Source organism: Bos indicus, chromosome 12, assembly GCF_029378745.1.
Source record: "Bos indicus isolate NIAB-ARS_2022 breed Sahiwal x Tharparkar chromosome 12, NIAB-ARS_B.indTharparkar_mat_pri_1.0, whole genome shotgun sequence".
Lineage (NCBI taxonomy): Eukaryota > Metazoa > Chordata > Mammalia > Artiodactyla > Bovidae > Bos > Bos indicus.
The window spans coordinates 14,924,956-14,952,789 of NC_091771.1; the positions used below are offsets into that span (position 1 = coordinate 14,924,956).

The 27,834-nt window shown below is 44.8% G+C and overlaps 1 long non-coding RNA gene and 1 other non-coding gene across 3 annotated transcripts in view; both read left to right on the plus strand.

Annotated features, from left to right (window-relative positions):
• Positions 1 to 27,834, plus strand: part of LOC109566686 (uncharacterized) — a 42,135-nt gene that overhangs the window by 2,511 nt on the left and 11,790 nt on the right. For both annotated transcript variants that reach the window (XR_011569678.1, XR_011569677.1), the window contains exons 2-3: positions 18,220 to 18,327; positions 21,740 to 21,950. This is a non-coding gene — a long non-coding RNA (uncharacterized lncRNA). The remainder of the gene's footprint in view (positions 1 to 18,219; positions 18,328 to 21,739; positions 21,951 to 27,834) is intronic.
• On the plus strand, positions 10,612 to 10,685 carry TRNAC-ACA (transfer RNA cysteine (anticodon ACA)). Its single transcript has one exon. It is a non-coding gene; the product is annotated as a tRNA-Cys (tRNA).

A 27,834-nucleotide genomic window follows, 5' to 3' on the forward strand; every position in this document is an offset into this window, starting at 1 on the left:
ATCACTGAGATCTCCTGTTCCCATGCCCTTTGTCTTAACTCTGCCAGGAGATTTTCAACAAAGAGCGCTTGGAAATTAAACATTTCATGAGCCGGAAAATGTTTTTATGCTACCCTCTCGGTTGGGATTTGACTAGATATATAGAGTCCTCTTCTAGATGCAACTGTACCTCAGAATCTTGATGGCATCAATCCATTATTATATTTCAGAATTCTTATGGAGAAAAACAGCCATTCAGATGTCCAGTCCTTTGTAGCTTGGTTTTCCTCTCCGGAGGCCTATGGTCTCTTCCCTTGAAGTAGTCTGAAAACTAAGGATGATGAACTTTTGGTGTGGGGTGCTGCACTGGGTCTTCCCTGGGGCTCACCAGCTCAGCAGTTGTGGCACAGGGGCCTAGTTGCCCCTCGGTATGTGGAATCTTATAGTAGATCCTTGACCAGGGGTCAAACCTGCGTCCTCTGCATTGGAAGGTAGATTCTTAACCACTGGACCACCAGGGAAGTCCCAGTGATGATGTACCTTAAGGTGGGATTATTTTCACCCGTTGTCCTAGGCATGCCATTCTATGAAATTTTCTTCATTTAATGATGATTTCATTCCCTCTATTTTTCTAGCCATATCTTTTCTCTCTTTTCCCTCTCTCCCACCTTGGTGGCCTACTTTCTGAGATATTTTGCAACTTTATCTTCCAACCCCTCTAGTGAGTTTTCCATTTCAGCAATAGTGGTTTTAATTTTCAAAAGCTCTCTTTTATTTCTTTGATCTTTTACAGCATCCGCTTCTTGTTTCATGGATGTTTTCTCTGAGAATATTAAGTGTTTTCTCACATGATCTCTATCTCTCCAAGTTATTATTATTATTATTATTGTTATTTGTTTATTTTGGTCTCCATCTTTATTTTTAAATGCTTATCTCAATTGTCTAGTAATCGGTGGTTGTCTGCTCATATTTAAGAACAAAGCTTTCAGCTCTGTTTATAAGCTCTGAGCACATGGATGGGGCTTATTTGATTTGAGCTTCAGTGTAAGAAGATCTGACTGGGACATCAACTTAGGAAAACTCTGATATTAGTATCTTTAGGTCTTTTCTCTTGAAGTGAAGTGAAGTGAAGTGAAGTCACTCAGTCGTGTTCGACTCTTCAGTTCAGTTCAGTTCAGTCGCTCAGTCATGTCCGACTCTTTGCAACCCCATGAATCTCAGCTCACCAGGCCTCCCTGTCCATCACCAACTCCCGGAGTTCACTCAGACTCACGTCCATCGAGTCAGTGATGCCATCCAGCCGTCTCATCCTCTGTCATCCCCTTCTCCTCCTGCCCCCAATCCCTCCCAGCATCAGAGTCTTTTCCAATGAGTCAACTGTTCGCACGAGGTGGCCAAAGTACTGGAGTTTCAGCTTTAGCATCATTCCTTCCAAAGACTCTTAGCGACCTCAAATTCCCAGAAAAGGATTATCTGCTCTCCTGCCTGGCTGTCAATATTCTGGAAGCTTAGTGAGGAAAAAGAGCTGGGAGCCAGTCCCCTTTTCTGGAGGATCCCCACTCTCAGCTGTGCCTGACATTTCCCCCCGCCTTATTGTCTTAAGAGAATAACACTCATCTTCTTCAGGAATGGGTAAAGAATAGTCCCTAGGCTACACAGGCAAGAGAAGATGTTTAGGAATCAAATTACCTCTCAAATGAACTTTTCATCAATATTCATGTTTCTAGCCTCACCTTCAAATCCAGTCCCCTAAATACCTGTATAATGAATTCCTGAGCCTTTGACTGTCCTCTAAAAAACTGGGCTGCTTTTCTGTTCTCCCCACCGTTGGCCTAGGACTCTGACACTTCGGGTCAGCCAAGTTAGCCAACATTCGTCCAAGTGCTTACCACCTTCCAAAATCTGTTGCTGTCATCTTTTCATTTCTGTTGGAGTTATGTCATATAGAAATACATATGTCATTCAGATGGATGGATAAAGAAGCTGTGGCACATATATATAATAGAATATTACTCAGCCATAAAAAGGAACAAATTTGAGTCAGCTCTAGTGAGGTAGATGAACCTAGAGCCCATTATACAGAGTGAAGTAAGTCAGAAAGAGAAAAACGAATATATATTAACATGTATAGATGTAATCTAGAATAATGATACTGATGAACCTGTTTGCGGGGCAGGAATAGAGATGCAGACATAGAGACCAGACTTGTGGACACAGCTGGGGAAGGAGCGGAAGGGGCTAATGGAGAGAGTAGCATTGACATATATACACTATAATATATAACATAGCTAGTGGGAAGTTGCCGTATAACACAGAGAGCTCAACCCAGGGCTCTGTGACAACCTAGAGGGCTGGGGTGGGGTGGCGGGTAAGAGGGAGGTTCAGGAGGGAGAGGATACGTGTATATTTACGGCTGATTCATGTTGTTGTATGACAGAAACCAACACAACATTGTAAAGCAGTTCTCCTTCAGTTTAAAAAAAAGTCATTGTATTGGAATCTCAAAGGGAGAAACAGAGATACATGTATTTCTAGAAGCAGAGGGTACTTTTAAGGAAGAGAAATTGCAATAGAACAACTATTATACCAAAATTCAAAGGGCAATAAACTGAGAGGAGGGTAAGAGTGTGAAGAAAGATGCTCCACGCTTAGCTCTTTCTTCTAAAGAGTGAAGCAGAATGCGACCAAATCACGGAGGAAGAGGGAACGCCTCACGTAGTTAATTAGATTTGGAGAAAACTTTATTATTTTTTTTTTTTTGGAGAAAACTTTATTATGGTAGGTGATTTTATCGGCCCCAACCAATAAAACAGCTACCACTTTCAGATTTGCTTCTGTCCGAGTATTGGTCTAGGTAACTCACTTACATTAACTCATGTGATCTTCATGATGCTATCATACTCATTTTCCAAATGAGGGAACTAATGCACAGGAAGGTGAATTAGCACATCTAAGACTAAAGAGGTACAAAGAGAATCAGATTCTGAGTTCCAGTCATCTTGACACTGGGCTTCCCAGATGGCTCAGTGGTAAAGAATTCACCTGCAATGCAAGAGACGCAAGAGACTCAGGTTTGATCCCTGGGTCGGGAAGATCCCCTGGAGAAGGAAATGGCACCCCACTCCAGCATTCCTCCCTGGAAAATCCCATGGACAGAGGAGCCTGGCAGGCTGCAGTCCATGGGGTTTCAAAGAGTCAGACACGACTGAGCATGCACTTGGACAGCATCCTGACACTAAACTTACATCCGGGGGTCATATTCACAATGTGACACCCATAGACTGTATTTCTCACATTATACTTAAAATGGGCCAGCCAGCCATATTTTCCGCACGATTCCTCACCACCTCAGTCTCATTCACAGTCATGTGTCTCGTATTTCTTATTTTTCTTGTTGGGCTATTTGCTTTCTTTCCTTTGTTGGGAGGCTGGTTTATTCCCTTTAACTTCTTGTTCTTCAGCTAGTCGGGATCCATTTCTCCCATGTGATGATCAGGGTGTGGTTCTTGCTGATGTTTGTAGCTAATGTAACTCATCCAAAGACTATTTTATGGTTTACTTTGAGAAATTTAGCAGATTATAAGGGCTGGGGATGACTTAACCAAATACAGTGGATTACTAGCTAAGACCAAGAAATGATTTCTTTTTGTGTATTATTTATAGCACAGAAAATGAGTTTATGTCTCTGAGTAGTTTCTGGTGTCTGCTGAGAAGAAACAGAAATTAAGTTCATTGGCATTCTGGTTTTATACTTTTCTTCAACTCTTCTTTGAGCTTTCATATTTTGCTACTCAGCCCTCCTTGCTTTGCTAATGCCTCTTCCCAGAATTAATATTTTAAGATACTAATATTCTGCTATTAGAGTGGCCCATTAGAACATTCATGAACCCACATTGCCTCCTCCCCCAGTTCAGAATGACTGACTCTTCACAGAGGCCCTAGGCAGCCTTGAGCACCATGCTAGGCCTTGGGTGGGGAGAAGGAAGGACACAAACTTCGGAAGAAAAGATAAAGAGAAATAAAACGTGAGGCAAGAAGAAACGGAGGAAGAGGAAACACATAAAACAAGGGTGCTAATCAGGTGATGGGGAGAGGCTCCCAGTGTTATCCAGGCTCTACATCCAGGTTCCCCCCACCCCATGACCCAGAAAATCATGATGGTGTGATCACTCACCTAGAACCAGACATCCTGGAATGTGAAGTCAAGTGGGCCTTAGGAAGCATCACTACGAACAAAGCTAGTGGAGGTGATGGAATTCCAGTTGAACTATTTCAAATCCTGGAAGATGATGCTGTGAAAATGCTGCACTCAGTATGCCAGCAAATTTTGAAAACTCAGCAGTGGCCACAGGACTGGAAAAGGTCAGTTTTCATTCCAATCCCAAAGAAAAGCAATGCCAAAGAATGCTCAAACTACCGCACAATTGCACTCATCTCACACGCTAGTAAAGCAATGCTCAAAATTCTCCAAACCAGGCTTCAGCAATACGTGAACCATGAACTTTCAGATGTTCAAGTTGGTTTTAGAAAAGGCAGAGGAATCAGAGATCAAATTGCCAACATCCATTGGATCATTGAAAAAGCAAGAGAGTTCCAGAAAAACATCTATTTCTGCTGTATTGACTATGCCAAAGCCTTTGACTGTGTGGATCACAATAAACTGTGGAAAATTCTGAAAGACATGGGCATACCAGACCACCTGACCTGCCTCTTGAGAAATTTGTATGCAGGTCAGGAAGCAACAATTAGAACTGGACGTGGAACAACAGACTGGTTCCAAATAGGAAAAGGAGTACGTCAAGGCTGTACATTGTCACCCTGCTTATTTAACTTCTATGCAGAGCACATCATGAGAAACGCTGGGCTGGAAGAAGCACAAGCTGGAATCAAGATTGCTGGGAGAAATATCAGTAACCTCAGATATGCAGATGACACCACCCTTATGGTAGAAAGTGAAAAAGAACTAAAGAGCCTCTTGATGAAAGTGAAAGAGGAGAGTGAAAAACTTGGCTTAAAGCTCAACATTCAGGAAATGAAGATCATGGCACCTGGTCCCATCAATTCATGGGAAATAGATGCGGAAACAGTGGAAACAGTGGCAAACTTTATTTTTCTGGGCTCCAAACTCACTGCAGATGGTGATTGCAGCCATGAAATTGAAACACGCTTGTTCCTTGGAAGGAAAGTTATGACCAACCTAGATAGCATATTCAAAAGCAGAGACATTACTTTGCCAAAAAAGGTCCGTCTAGTCAAGGCTATGGTTTTTCCAGTGGTCATGTATGGATGTGAGAGTTGGACTATAAAGAAAGCTGAGCGCAGAAGAATTGGTGCTTTTGAACTGTGATGTTGGAGAAGACTCTTGAGAGTCCCTTGGACTGCAAGGAAATCCAACCAGTCCATCCTAAAGGAGATCAACCCAGAGTGTTCATTGGAAGGACTGATGTTGAAGCTGAAACTCCAATACTTTGGCCACCTGATGCAAACAGCTGACTCATTTGAAAAGACCCTAATTCTGGGAAAGATTGAGGGCAGGAGGAGAAGGAGACAACAGGAGATGAGGTGGTTGGATGGCATCAGCGACTCGATGGACATGGGTTTGGGTAGACTCCGGGAGTTGGTGATGGACAGGGAGGCCTGGCGTGCTGCAGTTCATGGGGTCGCAAAGAGTCGGACACGACTGAACGACTGAACTGAACCCCCGGGGGACTGGATAGACCACCCCAGGTCCAAAGGATAGGAGTTTCCACCTTTATTTTGGCCATAATATAGTTTCCTCAGTTCTTCTCTGAGGATGGTTTTAACCCATCCTACCTGCCTTTTCACTTCAAAACTCAGTACAGTCATCCCTTGGGATCCATAGGGGATTGGCCCCAGGATCTCCTCAGATATGAAAATTCACTGATGTTCAAGTCCTTTGTAGCATCACATGGTATCGTACAATGAATATATTCAGCCCTCCATATACACGAGTCCATATTCCTGGATTCAGAGAGGCAACTGTAATTACATCAGCTCTGGGCAGGATATAGTGTGAAGGGCTATACAGCCCACAGAGTGTTTTTTGTTGTTGCTGCTTTTGTTTTTTCATGATTTTTACAAATATTTATTTATTTGGCTGCGCCAGGTCTTAGCCGTGGCACGTGGAATCTTTAGTTGCAGTAGGTGGGATCTAGTTCCCCGATCAGTGATAGAACCCAGGCCCCTGTACTGGGAGGGCAGAGTCTTAACCACTGGACCCCTGGAAGTCCCCTACAGAGTGTCTTTAACATTGCCCTTGAATGCCTTTAGACAGATCTGCCCTCTCCAATGCCTGGGGCTCCCATGTGCCTTGTCAGAGCCTCCACTTCTCTCAGAGCGGAAGTGGCCTGCTTGGCTTTTGAGAGCCCGTGAGTAGGTGACACCTGCCTGATATCCTGTGCGCCCCGCTATGGTTTCCGTGTCCTTCATTCTCCACATAATGAATCTGTTGAAGAGGCGGGGAAGCTCTCAGTATAGGTGCCCGCCTGCAGCTCTGTCCATCAGAGCAGTAACAGCAACCAGCTGGACATTACAGAAGCCGCCGTGCAATGAGATCCCAAAACGTGCCAGGCCCTGTCCTAAACACTTTACATGTGATAACTCATTTAATCCTAAAACACACAGGTGGGGATAGATGAGGGAACCGAGGCACCGAATCACCAACTGGGCCAGGTTTACCACCTGGAAAAGCCAGGACTTCAACCCCTCCTGACTCCAAGCCTCCATTCGATCGTCACAGCCCGGCTCACTTGCTGTCATCAATCGTGGAGTTAATTACAGAGATAATTAAACTAAGAAAGTTGAGGCCTCTGGACTCCAACACTTGCTCACTCAGCTCCTTAACTCACTTCCTCCCTCCATGAGGGAGCATAGTAGGCAAGCAATTTATGGGATCCTGTCTCTAACATGAGAAGAACAGACCGCATGTATCCATCATCACCCAGAGGAGCCTGTTTTGTATTGTTATACATTTCTTCACCAAGAACCACTCAAGATGACAAGTCTTCTAAAGAAAGATCAGGAAAAAAAAAAAAACACACAAAGAAAAACTGAAGAACATACCTTTCAGAGCAGTAGTTTGCTTTGTCAAGGCTTGGGACGTAGCCCTGTTTTTTTTTTTTCAGTGAGGTCTTTGAGTGTTGCAGGAATGTAATACACCAGGCATAAGCCATTTTCTTAGACAGTCCAGAAGTCCGAGAGACATAAACAACTTGGAATTGCTTTTGAAGGCCAGGTATTTAAAGTCCCCAACATAATGACTTATTAATAAAGCTCTCCATGGCTCATACATGAATGTTATTAACAAATCCTATTTAATCAGTCAAGATAATCTGATTAACTGGAATAAAAGAGGCATCTAGATCCCCAGTAATTCGCTGAACTTGCATACCACCAAGGGATGTCTATGCTGCAAACCAAGTAAAAGCATTTTGTGAATGTGTATGTGAGAGGTCTGATCTGGGCTGCTGGCTTCTGGATTCAGCCACACTCAGCTGCAGCCTCACCAGGGCCCCTGTCTGATCTAGCCAACTCCTGCTGGTCAGGGTAGCTCCATCCCTCTGTCCCCCTACTGGCGCCCCTTCCTGTTCTGAAGTCACAAATCTGTGCGGTCTCCTCCCTGCCCCCTGAAGCCAGGACGAGGCTGGTGCAGGGTGGAGGGCAGGTGGTGTAGCTGGAGGGAGCCTTTGTTGGAGCCACAGGAACAGAGAAGCAGGGGTGGTCACTTGGGGCCACCTGTAGCCAGAGCAGGTCAGGACACCGGTTCCTGCCTCCAGAACTTGGGGCCTGAGGATCATCTCGTCTTCGCAGTCTCCTGGGGGATTCAAGCACACAGCCACTTCACCTATCTCAACCCCAAGCTCACACAATCACTGGTGGGAGAAAGAAAATGATAAGAATCAAGTAAAAAGGTGTTAACAGTTTTTCAAAACTCTTCGGATCCAAGACTCTGATCCACTTTCCAGTTGCGTGTGCTCAGGCATTCACTCATGTCTGACTCTTTGTGACCCCACAGACCTTAGCCCACCAGGCTCCTCTGTCCATGGGATTCTCCAGGCAAGAATACTGGGGTGAGTTCCTCTTTCCTTTACCATGATCCTTTGCTTTTCCTCCCATGTGGCAACCAGCCCTGAACTCACCTCTCATGTGTCCATGCGTCTTCACTTCCACTTCTGCCAGGCCCCTCATGCTCAGGTCTGGGTGGGGTAAGTGGGGAGGGGGCTTTGAGTACCACTCCTTCCTCAGCCCTCTCTCCCTTGATTCTTCTTCAAAGCTCAGGCCAAATTTCACCTTTGGGGCTCATTCTCAGACGACTTGACCTGTCGGAATTCTTGTTTCTGGGATGCTGCTTCAAAGAGTCATTAATTTAACTTGCAACGTGCCTGGGTTGTTTACACTGTGTCCTCAAAACTGAGGAAACAGATAACAAGAATGTGGCTTGGGGGACTTCTCTGGTGGTCCAGTGGTTGAGACTCTGCCTTCCAGTATAGTGGTTCAAGTTCTAAGATCCCACGTGCTGTGGGCAACTAAGCGTGTGCCCCAACTATTGAGTCCACACACTGTAAAGCCTGTGTACTGCAAACTGTGACAAAGACTCTGGGCAGCCAAAAATTTTTTAAAATAAAAATAAAAAAGCATGGCTCCTGCCCTCAGTGGGCTTCCAGTCTCGGACCTGGTGATATTGCAGTGGAAGTGCTAAACTAGTCTTGTGAGCAAAGTTTCAGGAGAGCTTCTGGGGTTGGGAGAAAGAACCCCTGCGTCTGCCAGCGTTCAGCACGAGCTCCATCGTTGAGGATGACAGTGGGTACCCATGGCATGGCTTCCTGGTTGAGTCAACCATGTTCTGTTTTTACTGACACACACTTTGGGATACAGGTCACAATATTTTTATTTGGCTTTTTTGCTTAATCGCATAATAAATGACCCTCCCTCTTTTCTTCTTGCTTCTGGTTTGGAGGCTCCTGGTCCTACGCATATCACCCATCACTTGCACGTGCCCTGGTGAGGCTCCAATCCAGGATGTAAACACCGCTGAGAGGTAACGGTACGTCCCAAGGGGACTTCCCTAGTGGTGCAGTGGTTAAGACTCTGCACTTCCAGTGCAGGGGGGCGCGGGCTTGATCCCTGGTTGGGGAACTTAGATCTCACATGCTGCACAGTTTGGGCAAAGAAAAAAAAAAATGAACATTCCCAAACATCGCCATCCTGTAGCCACATGAAGATGGAACAGGAAATGGCCAGGCTGCACCGTTCAAAGGGGGAAGTCAAGCATGTTCGCTGTCACCCACCAGCCTCCCTCCCCCTCCACATTCCACTCCAGGACCACTGCTGACAACCGTAAAATCAAATTCCTGGCCTGGAAAAGCTGCTCCTTAAAGGCAGATGTGCAAACAGGAGTGTTAGGAGGAAGGCCTGTCCCTCGATTCAGAGGCTCTGGTCTCAGGATGCAGCGTCGCTTCAAGCTCTAGTCTTTGCGTTTGTTCATTTGTTTTAATCTCTTGGCTCTGGCCCATGGCATGTGGGAATATTAGTTCTCCCACCAGGGATCAAACCTGCACCCCTCTGTTGGCACTGCAGAGTCTTAACCACTGGACTGTCAGGAAAGTCTCCAAGATGTACTCTTGAAGAAGGTTGCAGGAAGTGTGCTGTCTCTCAGACGCCCCTCCTCCCAGCTTTTCCAGAATGGAGTGGCCACCTTTTGTCTGAATACAGCTACTAGGAAAACACCACGGGTTTTCAGATGTGTCCCTGAAGCCCCTGGTGCCTGGCAGCCCCACCCTTAGTGCTGAGGGCGCTGACCACAGCTTCGGGAATCCTGAAGATCAATTTTCGGCCAATGATGCCAGTGGGAGAAGGAGGGGACAGATCCGAGTCTGTTTTCCGCAATGAATGTTGGTAACTGTCACTGAGGGGACCTCAAATTGCACCCGGGCGGCCAAGCTTGAAGAGGAGAATGGACCCCAGGCTCTGTGGAGGGGCTTGACCTGCCCGAGGACACATGATAGGTACGGATTCTACCTGGGTCATTGTGCTCCCCGTCAGCAGAGTCCGGTCTGGTTTAAGTAGCCCAGGCAAGCCAGCCTGTCTTACATCTGGGACGGGTCAGGTTTCTTAGCTACGAGTCATTTCCCCTACTCACATAAATGGAAAAAATTGATCAGACGCCAGCCTGTTGGGTCATCTCTGCCCCTGCCACAGAAGGTGATGGGCACACGGCTTTGTCAGGCAGCAAATTTATTGGCTTATATTTCCCAACAGAAATGGGAAAATGGTCTGTGCCAACCTCTTCACGCGCGAGGAGAATGGCAGAAGTATCCTATACGTGCATCCTGCTTTTTAAACGATGTGCTGTGAGATAGAGATATTAATTGCCTGATGGGGAAATTGAGACTCGGCTCATTTACATCCACTAGCGGGAGAGAATGGAGAGCAGTTTTGTCATCTTAAAACATAAGATTTGCGTTTCTAGCCCTGAGTAGAAATAACCAGTGACAGTTTTGATGTTCTTAGCTAACAGAGAATGGTAGGAAGAGTCATGGCCATCATTAGAATTCCACTATTCTTTTGATTAAGTAGCACAGTTGATGAGTTCATACAGGATATTTGAGGACTTCCCTGGTGGCTCAGATGGTAAAAGCGTTTGCCTACAATGCTGAAGACCCAGGTTCAATTCCTGGGCCAGGAAGATCCCCTGGAGAAGGAAATGGCAACCCACTCCAGTACTCTTGCCTGGAAAATCCCATGGATGGATGGAGGAGCCAGCTGGGCTACAGTCCATGGGGTTGCAGAGAGTCAGACACGACTGAGCGAATTCACTTTCTTTCTTTTCTTTCTTTATAGGATATTCTGTGCAGACTCTAAAACTGTGGGGCTGATGAACTAACAAGTCTCTCCCTCCTTCCCTCTGTCTCTGTCTGTCTCCTTTCCTCCCTCTCCTCAGTCTCCTCTCTGTCTCTCTCTCCCTTCCTCCCTGTCTCTGTCTGTCTGTCTGTCTGTCTCCTCCCCCCCACCCCCCCACCCCCGTCTCTCTCTCTCCCTTCCTCCCTGTCTGTCTGTCTCCTCTCCTCTCTCTCCTCTCTGTCTCTCTCTCCCTTCCTCCCTGTCTCTCACTGTCTGTCTGTCTGTCCTTCCCTCCCTCTCTTCCCCATTCTCCCCCTGCCCCGGTCTTCTCTCCGTCTCTCTGTCCATCTCTCTCCCTCTCTCCCCCTGTCTCTCAGAAGCCAGCTACCAGACTCTTTCAGGAGACCTCCCAGCCTGTGAGGAATCATTCTTCTCCTGAGGCCTCATGGCCTGAATTTCAGCGCGAGAAGGGTCGGCGTTTATTTGTCTTGGGCTGCGTCGTGCGCAGCGGTCTCCCTGAGGTAACCCGCCGCTGCTCTGAGGCGCGCGGGCGCGGGCGGGCGCCCTGGCCTCCTTGTGTGTGCTCCAGCTCCCGGGGAGAGTGCCCTTCTTCATGGGAAGGCCTCCACAGGCCCAGCCATGGATTGTTTATTTACACTCAAGGAACAGATCCTGAAAAATGAAAACCAAAACCAGTCGGAATTCAGATGACCGAGGTCTAGGTGGGAAGGCAGATTCTGGGGTGATTTCGCAGGCAGGGTTTCAGAGAGGATTCCATCCTAATACTAAATATTTTTGAGAACAGACACTCCCTTTTCTCAATGCCGTGTTGAGAAATACTACCTTAATACAGCCTTAAATAATAGGGTTGAATACAACTTTTGGAGGGTGTCTGAATAGGGGTTTTATTCCTCTATTCCCTAGGAAAACTTCTGGAAAATACCATATAGGGGCTTTATCTGAGCATCATTCAGTCGCTCAGTCATGTCTGACTCTTTGCAAACCTATGGACTATAGCCCGCCAGGCTCCTTTGTCCATGGGGATTTCCAGGCAAGAAGACTGGAGTGGGTTGCCATTTCCATCTCCAGGGGATCTTCCTGGATCAGGTGTCGAACCTGTCTCTCCTGCATTGACAGGCAGATTCATTAGTGCTGAGTCACCAGGGAATCCCTATCTGCCTGTTGCTAAGTCATGTCCAACTCTTTGAGACCCCATGGACTATAGCCTACCAGGCTCCTCTGTCCATCGGATTTCCCAGGCAAGAATACTGGAGTGAGTTGCCATTTCTTTCTCCAGGGGATCTTCCAACCCAGGGATCGAACCTGAGTCTCCTGCATTGGCAGGTGGATTCTTTACCACTGAGCCACCAGAAAAGTCCTGAGTGTAGGTTCCTCTGAAACAGTAGACCCTTGGCACTGAGATTCCAGGCTTCTGTTCTTTGCTGCCAAGCCTCTATCTTTCTTCCAGTTATTGGGCGCTCCCTGGATGCTATGCTTTGTACCAGATACTTTACACGTGCCCCTCGATTATTTATCACCATTCAATCAGGCAGGCCCCATGACTGTACCTGGGTTACAAACAAGGAAGCTGATACTGAGAGAGGTCAGTTGCTCCAAGTCAGAGACCAAGTGAACACAGACCCCGACGTCCAGCTCACTTCCATTTGACTTCAACTCTGTGCTGTTAACCACTGGGATTTTCTGTCTCCTCAACAGACCACTGCTTTCTGACTTTTTTTTTTTTTAGTTGCTCTTTCACTTCTAAATTGATTGCATCTGTAAACAGCATGATGTATAAACCCATATCCTTCCACTTTTATTTTTGGAGAGATTCTTGTGGTATTCAGGGTTTCTCAGCCTCGACACCGTTGACACTTGGGGCTGTATAATCCTTTGTTGAGGGGCTGTATGGCATATTGCAGGATATTTAGCAGCATCCTTGGTCTCTACCTACTATGTGCCAGTAGGTAAAACCCTTCCCCCAAGCTGTGACCATTAAAAATGTCTCCAGAGGGACTTCCCTGGCAGTCCAGTAGGTAAGACTTCACCTTCCAATACCAGGAGTGCAGGTTCGATCCTTGATCATGGAGCTAAGATGCGACATGCCTCAAAAGGCCCCCACATCAAAACATAAAACGGAAGCAAAATTCTAACAGCTTCAATAAAGACTTTCAAATGATCCGCATCAAAATAAAATCTTAAAACTTTTTTAAAAGTCTCCAGATAGTGCCAAATGTTCCAGAAAGGGGGCAAAGTCTCCCCCAGCTTCGAATCCACTGAACTAGCATTATACTCAGCAGCTAATTAAAAGAGGCAATGGGTTTCAAGTTCTCCTTTCTACAGTTCCCATCATTACTCCAGAAAGTATTTTCAACCTTCCCTTATGTTACAGTGTCCCAGCAGTAAGGTCACATTCAACTAGCCCTCAAAAATGGAGCCCAAACACTACTGGAGGAAGAAAAAGTATGACTTCGGCAGGCAGGACAACTCAGTAACAGTCTATGAACAGCGCCAAGAGAGCCAGGGGAGGCGCCGGCAGAGGCCCTTGCAGTGAGAAACGGACCACCAGCCCTTCTCTTTGGCATCAACATCCGCAGCATCTCTGGAGACCAACCACACAGCTTCACTACTTAATTGCTGGGACCTCTAGATCCCAGACTCTAAAGCATGTGTTGTTTGCGGTTGTCATTGTCACAAGTCCCAGGACTTAGGATTGCAGAGCAGATGTTTAGATTTACGAAATGACAGAAGACATAGAAAGTATTGCAAAAGTGCTCAGGCTAATCCTACGACTTTTCATCCTAATCTAGAGAGCTGTCATCACCTTAAATAATAGGGTTGAATATGACTTTTAGAGGGTGTCTGAGTAGGGGTTGTGTTCCCCTATTCCTTAGGGAAACTTTTGGAAAATACCATATAGAGGCTTTGTCTGAGTGTAGGGTCCTCAAAAAAAAAAAAATAGACTCTGAAAAATGAGTTGGATACTAGTGGTTTGTTTGGGAGAGGATCCCAGGAAGCATGGTACGTAGGCGAAGCAAAGCAGGGACGGGAAGAAAGCTAAGAAAGGGTTATCTTCAAGAAATGGGTTATGTCTATGGCTCCATCCTCTGGGGTCCTCTGAGTGATTGTGTATAACACACCTTAGGACTGTGCCCCCAAGGGTTACTGGAATATCTATCAAACCCCATTCCTCATTGGTTGACATCTCCTGGGAACATGAGCTCCAGGGCACTTGTGGACATGCCACACTCCTGGGGGAAGTGCACACCCTCAGTCAGTCATAGAGAAGCAGGCAGGTGAGTTGCGTTGGTTACCAATGGCTGTGTCACAAACTACCCCAAAACTAACTGGCTTAAAACAATACACATGAATATCCCAGTTGTTGTGGGCTGGGAATCCAGGTGCAGCCGAGTTGGGCGTTCTGCTCAGCATCTCTTAAAATGCTGCAACCAAGGTTATAACTGGGCTGCAGGCAGCTAAAGGTTCACATTTGGAGGGAGGGATGTCCCTGGTGGCCCAGTTGTTAAGACTCCACATTTCCAAGGCAGGGAGTGCAAGTTCGATTCCTGAACTAAAATCCACATGTGCCATAGCATGGCCAAAAATATAACTATAAATAAAACTTTTAAAAAACGAATTGGGGAGGAGCCAACTGCAGGCTCTCTCAGGTGGCAGTTGGCAGGATACAGTTCCGCACAGGCTGGTGGCCTAAGGGCCTCAGTCCCTTGCTGGCTGTTGATGAAAAGCCCTCCTTGTCATGTGGCCCCTCCATTGAGCAGCTCACAACGTGACAGCTGGCTTTCCTCAAAGAGAGCAAGAGAGGGCGAGTGTGACCAGGGTCACAGTCTTTAAAATCTAATCCCAAAAGTAACACCCCATCGCTGTCGTTGGATTGTAGTCATTAGAAGTGAGTTCCTCAGTCCATCCCATGCTCCAGGAGTAGAGTTTACACTAGGCGTATAACCAGGAGACACCCTCCCAGGAGCCGTTTTAGAAGATACCCATTTCAGGAGTGGATGAAAATTGCCCACCAAAGCTGTAGGTGACCTCTGGGCTGAGACAAAGGGATATGACCACAGCACTTGCATGCTACCTATGGATATAACTGCATGCTGTTACATTATCCCTGATTAATGAGACATTCTAGTTGTCTTCAAAATTCAAGGCCCTGGGGAACATGGCTTCTTTTTCACTGAATTAGAGTTTATTTACAATATTCCCGTTGGATCAGATGCTAAAGAATCTGCCTGCAATGCAGGAGACCCAGGTTCTATCCCTGACTCGGGAAGATCCCCTGGAGAAGGGAATGGCAACTGATTCCTGTATTCTTGCCTGGAGAATTCCATGGACAGAGGAGTCTGGCAGTCCATGGAGTTGCAAAGAATATGACATGACTGAGCAACAAACACTTTCATTGTGTTAGTTTCAGGTGTACAGTATAGTGATTCTGTATTTTTGTAGATTATACTCCATTATAAGTTACAAGATAATCACTATAATTCCCTGTGCTGTACAGTATCCTTGTTTATCTCTTTGTACCTGTTAATTCCATTGAAAAGGCAAGTATTACTATGTTGTTGTTGCTGTTCAATCACTAAGTCGTGTCTGACTCTTTTCAACCCTGCGGACTGCAGCACATCAGGCTTCCCTATCCTTCACAATCTCCCAGGGTTTGCTCAGATTCATCTCCATTGAGATGGTGATGCTATCTAACCATCTCACCCTCTGTCTCCCCTTCTCCTTTTGTCTTCAGTCTTTCCCACCATCAGGGTCTTATCTAATGAGTCAGTTCTTCACATCAAGTGGCCAAAGTATTGGAGCTTCAGCTTCAGCATCAGTCCTTCCAATGAATATTCAGGGTTCATTTCCTTTAGGCTGGACTGGTTGTATCTCCTTGCTGTCCAATGGACTCTCAAGAGTCTTCTTCAACACCGCAGTTCAAAAGTATCATTTCTTCAGTTCTCAGTCTTCTTTATGGTCCAAATTTCACATCCATACAGATACTGGAAAAATCATAGCTTTGACTCTACAGACCTTTGTCTGCATAGTGACGTCACAGCTTTTAATAAGTATTATTATAAATGGGGACGCTTAGTGAACCTGGTGCAGACTGACAAATCTGAAACTGACATGAATCAAGTGACAGGCACCGTGCTGAGTTCCAGAGTGTGTGTGTGCTCAGTCACTCAGTTGTGTCTGACTCTTTTGTGATCCCATGGACTGTAGCCCACCAGGCTTCTCTGTCCATAGAGTTTTCCAGGCAAGAATACTGGAATGGGTTGCCATTTCATACTCCAGGGGATCTTCCAGATCCAGGGATTGAACCTGGGTCTCCTGTGTCTCCTGCATTGGCAGGTGGATTCTTTACTGCCAAGCCACCTGGGAAGCCAGAGACACAGAGATAAATCCTCAGGGAGGCTACTGTCTGTAGGGGTGGGAGGTGGAGGGATGTAAACCTAGGGCTGCAGAACAGCACCACGCGTACTGTGCTCTGCTAGACAGAAACCTCGAGCTTCAGGCACCGGGGCATCTAATTCTAGGTAAGTGGGGGGAGGTGACAGGGATGGCCTGGGAGGTGGAGTGAGGAGCCGGTGACATGTGCAAATCTCCCTGCTGTCATGGAACACTGCTTCCTCTCCTTCCCTATAGAGTGATCCTTGAAGGATCACCAACACGCCTACCAGATGCCTTCATATGCTTAATCTTTCGTAAAGATTTACTCTCAGGCACTTTCCATGTGGGCTGTGCTTTCAGGAGGACCCTCTGTCCAGGCCCTGAAGAAAACCAGGAATAAAGGTGAAAAAGTAAGAAGGAACAGAATAGCAAGACCAACACCACAAACACATCAGATGACAAGTAATTCCCCCTCCTCCCACCAATTACTGCCCAAGAACAGTGCTCTGAACTCCATAACTGGGCCCTCCTAACACACTGTGCATTGCGAGCCCCCAGGTACAAATCTAATCTATTTACCTGCCCACCTATAATATTCAAACCACAGGAGCCTCCAGAGAAAACAACTGCCTGCTGTGAGAGTGTTTTTCTTTCCCTTTTATTAAAAAAAAAAAGCCTTATCTCGAGGTTAAATCCATTATCCTGGACATTGGAATGAAGTCCACCAATGTGATGAATAACCCTGTTGCCTAATTTCCACCTCTTATCCATTCAAACTGAAAGCAAGGAGGCCCCAAAGGAAAACGGGGAGAGAAGTTGAGTCCCAGAAATGAATGGCAGGCTCTACAAGTGTGCTTCTTTGAGCAAAGCCACATCTGGTTTTCTCAACATCTGTCCCCCTCTTCCCTTCATTAACATCCCTTTGATCTTCTTTTTTTGTTGTTCTTTTATCCATTCCTTCTCCTTACACTTTTTATTTTTGAAAACCAGCGTCTCATCAATCACTGTCTTCAGAGTGTGATTTAAATGATTGATCAAGGACTTCCCTGGAGGTCTACAGGTTAAGACTTTGCCTTCCAATGCAGGGGGCACAGGTTCAATCCCAGATTGGGGAGCTAGGATCCCACATGCCTTGTGGCCAAAAAAAACCAAAACATAAAACAGAAGCGGTATTGTAACCAGTTCAATAAAGACTTTAAAAATGGTCCACATTAAAAAAAAACTTTAAAAAATGACTAATCAGTAATTAATCATGAATAAGAATAATAATATGACTTATTAACTTATTTCAATAATCACTTGATGACTTTTTTTACAGTAGGTCACTGTTATCTATTTTTTTAAACTTTTTATTTTGTATTGGAGTACAGCTTATTAACAAGGTGATAGTTTCAGGTCAACAGGGAAGGGATTCAGCCATACACATATATGTATGCATTCTCCCCCAAACTCACCTCCCATCTAGGCTACCACATAACCTTGAGTGGAGTTCCATGTGCTAGACAGTAGGTCCTTGTTGGTTATCCATTTTAAATACTGCAGTGTAAACATCACGGGTTTCCTCTGTGGCTCAGGAGTAAAGAGCCTGCTTGCAATGCAGGAGATGAAGGAGACGCGAGTTCGATCCCTGGATTAAGAAGATCCCCTGAAGGAGAGCCTGGCAATTCACTCCAGTATTCTTGCCTGGAGAATCCCATGGACAGAGGAGCCTGATAGGCTACAGTCCATAGGATTGTAAGAGTAAGATGCAAAGAGTCAGAACGAATGAAGCGACTGAGCATGCACACACCCATACGTGTCTATCCCAAACCCAGATCTATCCCTCTCCCCAGCCTTTCTCTCCTGGTGCCCACTAGTTCATTCTCTAAGTCTGTGAATCTGTTTCTGTTTTGTAAATAAGTTCATTTGTATCATTTTTTTATTTGAGATTCTGCATATAAACGATGTCATATGATATTTGTCTTTCTCTGATTTACTCATTTGAAGATTCCCACCAAAAGTGGATGAGTGGGGAGCTGGCTTCAGGATGAATGGGGACCACCCAGCCTGGAAGGGATGCTAGGATGCCCCCCCAACATAAGTGTCACTGCTCTGGTAAGTGCAGCCCTGCAGGTGTGTCTTCTAAATTATACCTCACCAAATCTTGCAGGGGAAGAATAAGGCTCTCTGAACTCCCCCATTCCACCTAAAATCAGTACATAAAATTTCCCTTGACATCTCTGCACCAGGGCAAGACCATTCTTATCACTGGAGACTTGGAGTCAATGCTGAAATACATCTCTACAAACAAACCTACTGAAGTGACCTGTATCTTCCATAAGTTCCCCCATTCTAGTTCCTAGTCACTCTCCCACAATTTATTGCCCCAACCCAAATCCTTTCTTCCTCTGTCTTGTCAAGTTCCAAAATCGATCATTCTTTGTGGAAATGCCTTACAAGCTCTCAGGCCCGTCTCCTTCTTTGGGTCTTCATTTCTTTTCTCTGAAGGTTCCCTGCTACATAGGAATATTAACATCAGGGGATTTCTCTGGTTGTCTAGTGTTTAAGACTCCATGCTTTCACTTCAGGAGCCACAGGTTCAACCCCTGGTGAAGGGACTAAGATCTTATATGGCTCGTGATGCAGAGAAAAAAAAATTAACTTCAAATATCTATATGCTTGTCTCCTATTAATCTGTCCTATGTCAATTTAAATCTCAGGCCCAGCCTAGACACAAGAGGGTGGGAGTTAGGGGGAAAATCTGTTCTCTGTTACAGTAAGAAGTCAGCGACTCAGAAGCATCCCAGTGTCTTCCAGACCATGGAAGTAAATAGTCCAAAGGTCAGCATCCTCTGGCCCTAGAGCCTTATAATAAAGCCAGCATCCTCCAGAAAGCCCTGAGCTCCAGCTAGGCTTGGCTCCATGCCCATTCCCGAAGTCAAGAATATAAATACAAGCTTCAGAGGTGGAGGCAAAGAGGCAACCCAACTCCAAACCTCCTACCCATTCAGGGTGCCTCAGGTTTGAGATCTTCTCCGTGTTTCCCAGGAGAAATATCAATAACCTCAGATATGCTAATGATACCACCCTAATGGCAGAAAGAAAAGATGAACTAAAGAGCATCTTGATGAAGGTGAAAGAGGAGAGTTAAAAAGCTGACTTAAAACTCAGCATTCAAAAAACTAAGATCATGGCATCTGGTCCCATCACTTCATGAAGAAACAATGGAAAGAGTGAAAAACTTCATTTTCTTGGGCTCCAAAATCACTGCAGATGGTGCCTACAGCCATGAAATTAAAAGATGCTTTCTCTTTGGACGAAAAGCTGTGACTCACCTAGACAGCATATTAAAAAACAGAGACATTATTTTCCCAACAAAGATCCATCTAGTCAAATCTATGGTTTTTCCTATAGTCATGTATGGATGTGAGAGCTGGACCATAAAGAAAGCTGAGCACTGAAGAATTGATGTTCTTGAACTGTGGTGATGGAGAAGACTCTTGAGAGTCCCTTGGACAGCAAGGAGATCAAACCAGGAAAGGAAATCAGTACTGAATATTCATTGGAAGGCCTGATGCTGAAGCTGAAGCTCAAATACTTTGGCCACCTGATGCAAAGAGCTGATTGATTAGAAAAGACCCTGATGCTGGGAAAGATTGAAGGCAGGAGAAGAAGGGGATGAAAGAGGATGAGATGGTGGGATGGCATCACTAACTCAAGGACATGAGTTTGAGCAAGCTCTGGCAGATGGTGATAGACAGGGAAGCCTGGTGTGCTGCAGTCCATGAGGTCACAAAGAGTCGGACAAGACTGAGCGACCGAACAACAACACCAACAACCACCATTTTTCCCAAACTTGTCATCCATCACTCCTGGGAATGGACTGTGGTCATCAGCAATGCCTGGGTCTGGTCCATGTCCTTGCCAAATCCCACCTGCAGACAGGGCCTGTATTAAGTCCATGAACTCTGAACTCTCAGTAACATTTGTCACAATGATAATGATGACTCTCCATTCAGCAGCAATGCCTCTTAGTTTCTGTTACACCAGAAGTGTCAGAGAGGGCGAAAAGTGAGGGAACAGGAGAAAGAAAACTAAGGATGACACTAAGGAGGCTAGATTTTCCCCTTCTTTAAGGATTCTGTCACTTGTGTCTTCAGGGGGGTTAAAGAATTAACACATCAACTAATGAACAGATTTTTAAAGTGCAGTATATCCATACAACAGAATATTATTAAACAATAAAAGTGAAGTACTGACACACCCTGTGACATGGATGAACTTCTAAAACATTATGCTAAGTGAAAGAAGCCAGTCACAAAAGACCATATTTTGCATGATTCCATTTATAGCAAATTTCCAGAATGGGCAAATCTATAGAGACAGAAAGTAGATTAATTTTTGCCTAGGGCTAGGTGAGTTGGAGGAAATGACAAGCAATGGCTAATGAGTACAGAGTTTCTTTTTGGGAGGATGAAAATGTTCTGAAATGGATCATGGTGATGGCTGCATGACTCTGAATATACTGAAAACCACCAACTCTGTACACTTTAAATAGGTGAACTGAATGGTATGTGAGTTTTATCTTAATAAAACTGTTATTTAAAACAGAAACAAAAGAGAGTCAACATACCCTCTAGGATGTTTGTGTGTGCTTAGTCGCTCAGTCATGTCCAACTCTTGCGACCCCATAGACTGTGGCCCGCCAGGCTCCTCTGTCCATGGGATTCTCCAAGCAAGAATACTGGAGTGGGTTGCCATTCCCTTCTCCAGGGGATCTTCCCGACCCAGGAATAAAACCCAGGTCTCCTGCATTGCAGGAGAAAAATACCCTGTAACGTGGATGAACCTCTAAAACATTATGTTAAGTGAAAGAAGCGAGGTTAAATATGATTTGGCTTAATTTTCTGTATCAACCCTCAGGGTCAGTTTGGATGTAAAGCTACTGAAGCATAAGCTTCAGGCCCCATACTTGCATGGGGCCCTTCAAAATCAATAATCAAATCATAGTTCATTTTATATTCCTGATTTATCATTCTTTCCCTTAAAAAGTAGCCCCAAATTGTAAAAGTTCTGTGGCTCACAAAACCTCGATCTGCCTAATGAACATTCAATACTTTTATAATCAAAAAAGAAGGAACCATGATTTTTTAATATATATTTTTTTAAATATTTATTTTTTAATTAAATGAAAAATTCTTTAAATTCTATAGTGCTTTAAAACTTTCAAAAATTTCACACACGTGACTTCGTATAATACCATAATAACCCTTTTTTCCCCTACTCCTGTAATGCCTCTTCTCCCTTCCCTCTCCCCACTGGTAACCACTAGTTTTTTCTCTGTATCTGTGAGTCTGCTTCTCTCTATTATATTCACTAGTTTGTCGTATTTTTTAGATTCCGCATATAAGTGATATCATATAGTATTTGTTTTTCTGTCTGACTTATTTCACTTAGCATAATACCCTTCATACATATATTTATAAATGTAGAATTTTTAATCTTTAATGTGTCTCCCTTTCTACAGTACTGAGACCCATTGAGTCTCTGAAGATCTCTTCTCAACAGTAACCTGTATGAAATCATCATGTGACTTCACAGGAAATTTGATCACAGGCTCAGGTGGAATAAGTCATAGTTTCCTCTGGGTGCCCAGCCCTGTTCATGCTGGCTGTGGCTTCAGAACACTGCCCCTCCAGGAGAAACTGCAAGAGAAAACTGTTCAGGAACATCTTCAGGTTAGGTTTTTTTTTTTTTTTTTTTAATAATTTATGTATTTAATGTGTATCTTGACTCTAACTGGGTATGTGTGCATGCTAAGTCACTTCAATCATGTCCAATTCTTTTCGACCCCATGGACTATAGACACCCCCTCCACCCACCACCACCCTCCCACCCCACCTCACCCTCACCCCCACCATGTTCCTCTGTCCATGGGATTATCCTGGCAAGAATATTGGAGTCAGTTGCCATGCCGTCCTCCAAGGGATCGTCCCCACCCAAGGATCAAACCCGGGTCGATTATACCTCCTGCATTGGCAGGCAGATTCTTTACCACTAGCACCACCAGGAAAGCTCTATCCTTTTCTATAATACTTAAGGAAAAAAGGTTCCAACCTCTAACACACATGTGGTGGGAAATCTAGTGCCCCCTCCTCTCCCGTGTCTAAAATCCTCGGGCCTCAGGTTCCCAGGAACAAGCCTGCTGAATCTCCTACCAACAAAGTCCTAAGTATAGAATCAACCAAGACATACCTGGGGAGAAAAGATTCATGGTCAACCCATCCTTTACTCGGGGACTGGGTACAGATCTGGGTGCAGGATGTCTTTTTAAGCTACATCAGAATACTGCCAACTGGGGAAGCCATTCAGAAGGGTGAGGTGGGAGGGGAAACTCTTTCACTCTGGGGGTGCAGATATAGGTGCCCCTATATCTCTAGAAAGATGCTGCGAAAGGGACAGAATGACAGAACACATGATTTTCCCTCAGGAGGGATGCCACTGGGGTTTGGGGGAAGCAAACCCCTGCCCCCCCACCTCCATCCCAGCTGTGTGGACCCCTTATCCAGGAATTAAGTCAACCAGAAAAAGACTCGGGGGCTTCCCTGGTAGTACAGAGCATAAGAATCCACCTGCCAATGCAGGGGCCACCGCTTCGATCCCTGATCCAGGAAGATCCCACATGCTGCAGAGCAACTAAGCCAGTGAGCCAGGACCGCGGAGCCTCAGCTCTAGAGTCGGGAGCTGCAACGAGAGAAGCGGCCACCATGGTGAGAAGCCCGGGAAACCACAGCTGCAGAGTGGCCCCGGCGCCCGGCAACTAGAAAAAGCGCAAGTGCAGCAATGACGACCCAGAGAAACCAAAATTAAATCAACTAATTAATGTAAATGTTTTTGTCTTTTTTTTAAAGAGAGACTGGGATTGTTAAAATTCAAGTTCATGTAAGAAAAAACAAAACTCAGTGTTCTTCCACGAACGTGAGATTTTACTGTAGCTAGTCAAGAGATCTCCTCATGAGGTTAATGGAATGGAATATTCTGGTTCTAGGGTCCCGACTCTAATCCTTTAACAACGCTGGCTGGACTCTGCAATTATCACAGCTAACTGAAGAAAGATGCTCATTAGTATTCAGGACTCAGCTCGGGTGGGTGAAACCTTTGGGATCGCCTCAGAAATCATGTATAATTTTAAATGCTTAAATGCCGAAAACAATCCCTAGATTTAAATAGCCAAGCCACACAGAATGGGAAAGAACCCAGCATGGTGGATTACAGCTACCAGACTCACACTTGGAAGAGCGAGTGAGGTGGGAGTCAGGTTCTGCCCCCCACCCATCCCTCCTGGTGCTCCCTCCTCACACCAGCCGTGGCCCCCGCTCCGCGGAGGTTGCGGCCTCATTACTGGTGAGCGCTTGGCTATAAATGCCATTTAAGCAGTTCCTATCCGGAGAAAAGACCGAACATCGTGCAGCTCTTCCCAGCTCTGTAAAGTGGACACTCTGTACAAGTGTTTATCCACTATTAGATGTAAGCTTCCTATAACACTGGGGATGCACAGCTTAATTGTCGTTTTTCTAAAGGAGAGGCTCAAAGAAGTTGAGTTGGCTAAGGTCACCCAGGCATTACATGGTAGAACAGATTTCCAACTTGTCTGCCTAATGTCAAAAGCTTTTTTACCTTCCACCGTGCCAGCCTTTTCCAATTCTAAATAGCAATGGAATGGGTGGTAATTAACAGGCTGTGAACAATGTTTCTGAGATTTTTTCCTAGGCCAGAGGGTTACCCTGGACTGTAGCCCTCCCGTCCAGGTAGCCCCCAGGCAAGTCCCTAACTCTCTCAGCTCTTCTCTCAAAGCCATCAGGGAGGCTTTTCAACACTGAAGCCTTTCTTTACCCTTCCCTACTTCGTTTCTGCTCACTTATTGCTGTCTGATACATCAAGTATGAACTTGTTTATTTATTATTCACTTTCTCCACTAGAGTATAAACTCCCAGAGGGCAGGGAATTTCATCTGTTCAGCAAAGTATCCCTAGATCTTGAAAGAATATCAGGCATACCCTAGGCCCTCCATAAATATTGGTTGAGTGAATGAATGAATGAATAAATCCTGTCCTCTTAATCATGCATTTGGGTGCATGTTACTGAAAAAGATATGTAAACTTTATATATGTAAAGAATAGAATTTAAAGGATGTAAATGTAAAGAATAGAATTCCACCAGTGTTGGCTGTGGCTTCAAATCTAGTTTTATTATAATTACAATTTTTTTAAGTAATATTTTATAAAAAAAAAAATGCCTCTAAAATACTAGTATTCAAGACAGCAAGCTGTTCTGTATAGTATCAATATGTGTAGGCATTTAAAAATTTTTATTGACAAATTAGTGAAAGAATGCACAAATAGGTAAGACCATCATTTAAACCTGAGCTCTGTTTACATAAGACTTACTTAATATAAGTCTGTCTCAGAGGCAAGACATGTCATATTCACTGAAGTTTCATAATAATGAAAAGGAATCAACATTCTGCTAAAGTTTGGAACACCTCAATCCTTCTGAAAAAGGATCCTGTAAAAAAAAAAAAAAAATGTACCAAGTCATGTCATAATTAACTGCACAAAATCTATTTGTAAAGAAAACAATGTGTTAGAGAATCGAAGACACCAAGAGGGAGAAGCTTGTGTTAGCAGTCAGTCAAATTCTGTTTTAATAAAAAGGTAGATGGGAGGAGGATTAGGAAAATATGCATTATAATAACCAAGCTTTTTAAAGACTTATTACAGAAAAGTGAAAAGAAAATCCACAAGGAAAATGCCTGAATGAATGCTGCTCTTAAATGATGGCAATCTCTATGTGAATTTCTGATAAAGAAAGCAAGGACTTCCCTGGTGGTCCAGTGGTTAAGAATCCACCTGTCAATGCAGGGGACACGGGTTCGATCCCTGACCCAGGATCCACATGCTGCAGAGCCACTCAGCCACAACTACAGAGCCCGCACACTCTAAAACCTGTGCTCGGCAACAAGAGAAGCCGCCGCGATGAGAAGCCCACGCTCTGCAACGAGAGTAGCCCCCATTCATCACAACTAAAGAAAGCCCACTCACAGCCATGCAGACCCAGCAGAGCCAAAGATTTAAAAAAATAAATAAAAATATATATTTTTTTAAAAAGGAAGAAAACAAAATACAGTCAGCCCTCTGTATCCACAGGCTGTCTATCTGCTGATTCAACCAATCTCAGATCGAAAATATTTTTTTTTAATTCCAGAAAGTTCCAAAAAGCAAAACTTGAATTTGCTGAGCGCTGGCAACTATTTACATAACATTTACATTGCATTAAGTATATCTAATTCAGAGATGATTTAACGTATACAGGCAGATGTGTGTAGGTTAAATGCAGATACTATGCCTTATATCTTGAGCATCCAGGGTTTTGGTACCCATCGGGGTCCCTGAAACCAATCCTCAAGGATTTAGAGGGACTACTGCACAATTGCACCCATCTCACACGCTAGTAATGCTCAAAATTCTCCAAGCCAGGCTTCAGCAATATGTGAACTGTGAACTTCCTGATGTTCAAGCTGGTTTTAGAAAAGGCAGAGGAACCAGAGATCAAATTGCCAACATCCGCTGGATCATAGAAAAAGCAAGAGAGTTCCAGAAAAACATCTATTTCTGCTTTATTGACTATGCCAAAGCCTTTGACTGTGTGGATCACAATAAACTGTGGAAAATTCTTCAAGAGATGGGAATACCAGACCACCTGATCTGCCTCTTGAGAAATTTGTATGCAGGTCAGGAAGCAACAGTTAGAACTGGACATGGAACAACAGACTGGTTCCAAATAGGAAAAGGAGTTCGTCAAGGCTGTATATTGTCACCCTGTTTATTTAACTTCTATGCAGAGTACATCATGAGAAATGCTGGACTGGAAGAAGCACAAGCTGGAATCAAGATTGCTGGGAGAAATATCAATAACCTCAGATATGCAGTTGACACCACCCTTATGGCAGAAAGTGAAGAGGAACTCAAAAGCCTCTTGATGAAAGTGAAAGTGGAGAGTAAAAAAGTTGGCTTAAAGCTCAACATTCAGAAAATGAAGATCATGGCATCCGGTCCCACCACTTCATGGCAAATAGATGGGGAAACAGTGGGGCTCCAAAATCACTGCAGATGATGACTGCAGCCATGAAATTAAAAGACGCTTACTCCTTGGAAGGAAAGTTATGACCAACCTAGATAGCGTGTTCAAAAGCAGAGACATTACTTTGCCAACAAAGGTCCGTCTAGTCAAGGCTATGGTTTTCCCAGTGGTCATGTATGGATGTGAGAGTTGGACTGTGAAGAAGGCTGAGCACCGAAGAATTGATGCTTTTGAACTGTGGTGTTGGAGAAGACTCTTGAGAATCCCTTGGACTGCAAGGAGATCCAACCAGTCCATTCTAAAGGAGATCAACCCTGGGATTTCTTTGGAAGGAATGACGCTAAAGCTGAAACTCCAATATTTTGGCCACCTCATGCGAAGAGTTGACTCATTGGAAAAGACTCTGATGCTGGGATGGATTGGGGGCAGGAGGAGAAGGGGACGCCAGAGGATGAGATGGCTGGATGGCATCACTGACTCGATGGACGTGAGTCTGAGTGAACTCCAGGAGTTGGTGATGGACAGGGAGGCCTGGCGTGCTGCGATTCATGGGGTCGCAAAGAGTCGGACATGACTGAGCGACTGATCTGATCTGATCTGACTGCATAATTAACCAGGGAACTTGGAGAGTAATGACATCCTTACAGGAGACAACTGAAGTACCCCAGAAATATTTTAAACATTTTGTTATGATGTTTCAAATGTACACAAAAATAGAGTACTTTCACGAACTCCATCTACCCATCACCCAATTACAACAATCATGGCCTAATACTAGTTCCTTTACAGTACCACACACTCCGTTCTCCTCCACCAAATGAATGATTCTGAAGCCAGCCCCAAGTCACATCATTTCAACTCGATTCCCTTAGAAGACAGATACTTTTTAAAAATTGTGAACACAATGCTAATATCATGCTTTAAAAAAAAATCAATTGACCCCAAGCTACTCAACCTTAGCGGAAAAGAATGAACTGCATTCCATTCTAGCTAAATAGAGTTACAGGATAACTGAATAAAAAATTCAAGTAAGGAGACAAATCCTGCACCCTTAGGGGTCACACTGGCCAGCCTGACTGCTAGTCAGCAATCCAATTTCTCCTTCCTTTGCTCCTTTATGACTTCAAGGCCACCTGACCACAGAGCACAGTGCCTGAGAGCAGAGACTCTTAGAAAGGGCCTCATCCCAGCTGTGTTGCATATGGGTGTGGGACACTGGGCAGAGGGCAAAATCACTGCAAAAGTATTCTGTAAAAAGAGGACAATAATCGTGTTCGCCTTGTAGATTTTTTATACAGCTAAATGAGACAGTAGGGCTTCCCTGGTGGCTCAGTGGTAAAGAATCTTCCTCCCAATGCTGGAGATGCAAGAGATGCTGTTTCATCCCTGGGTCAGCAAGATCCCCTGGAGAAGGAAAAGGCAACCAGCTCTAGTGTTCTGGCCTGGGAAATCCCATAGACAGAGGAACCAAGAGGGCCACCC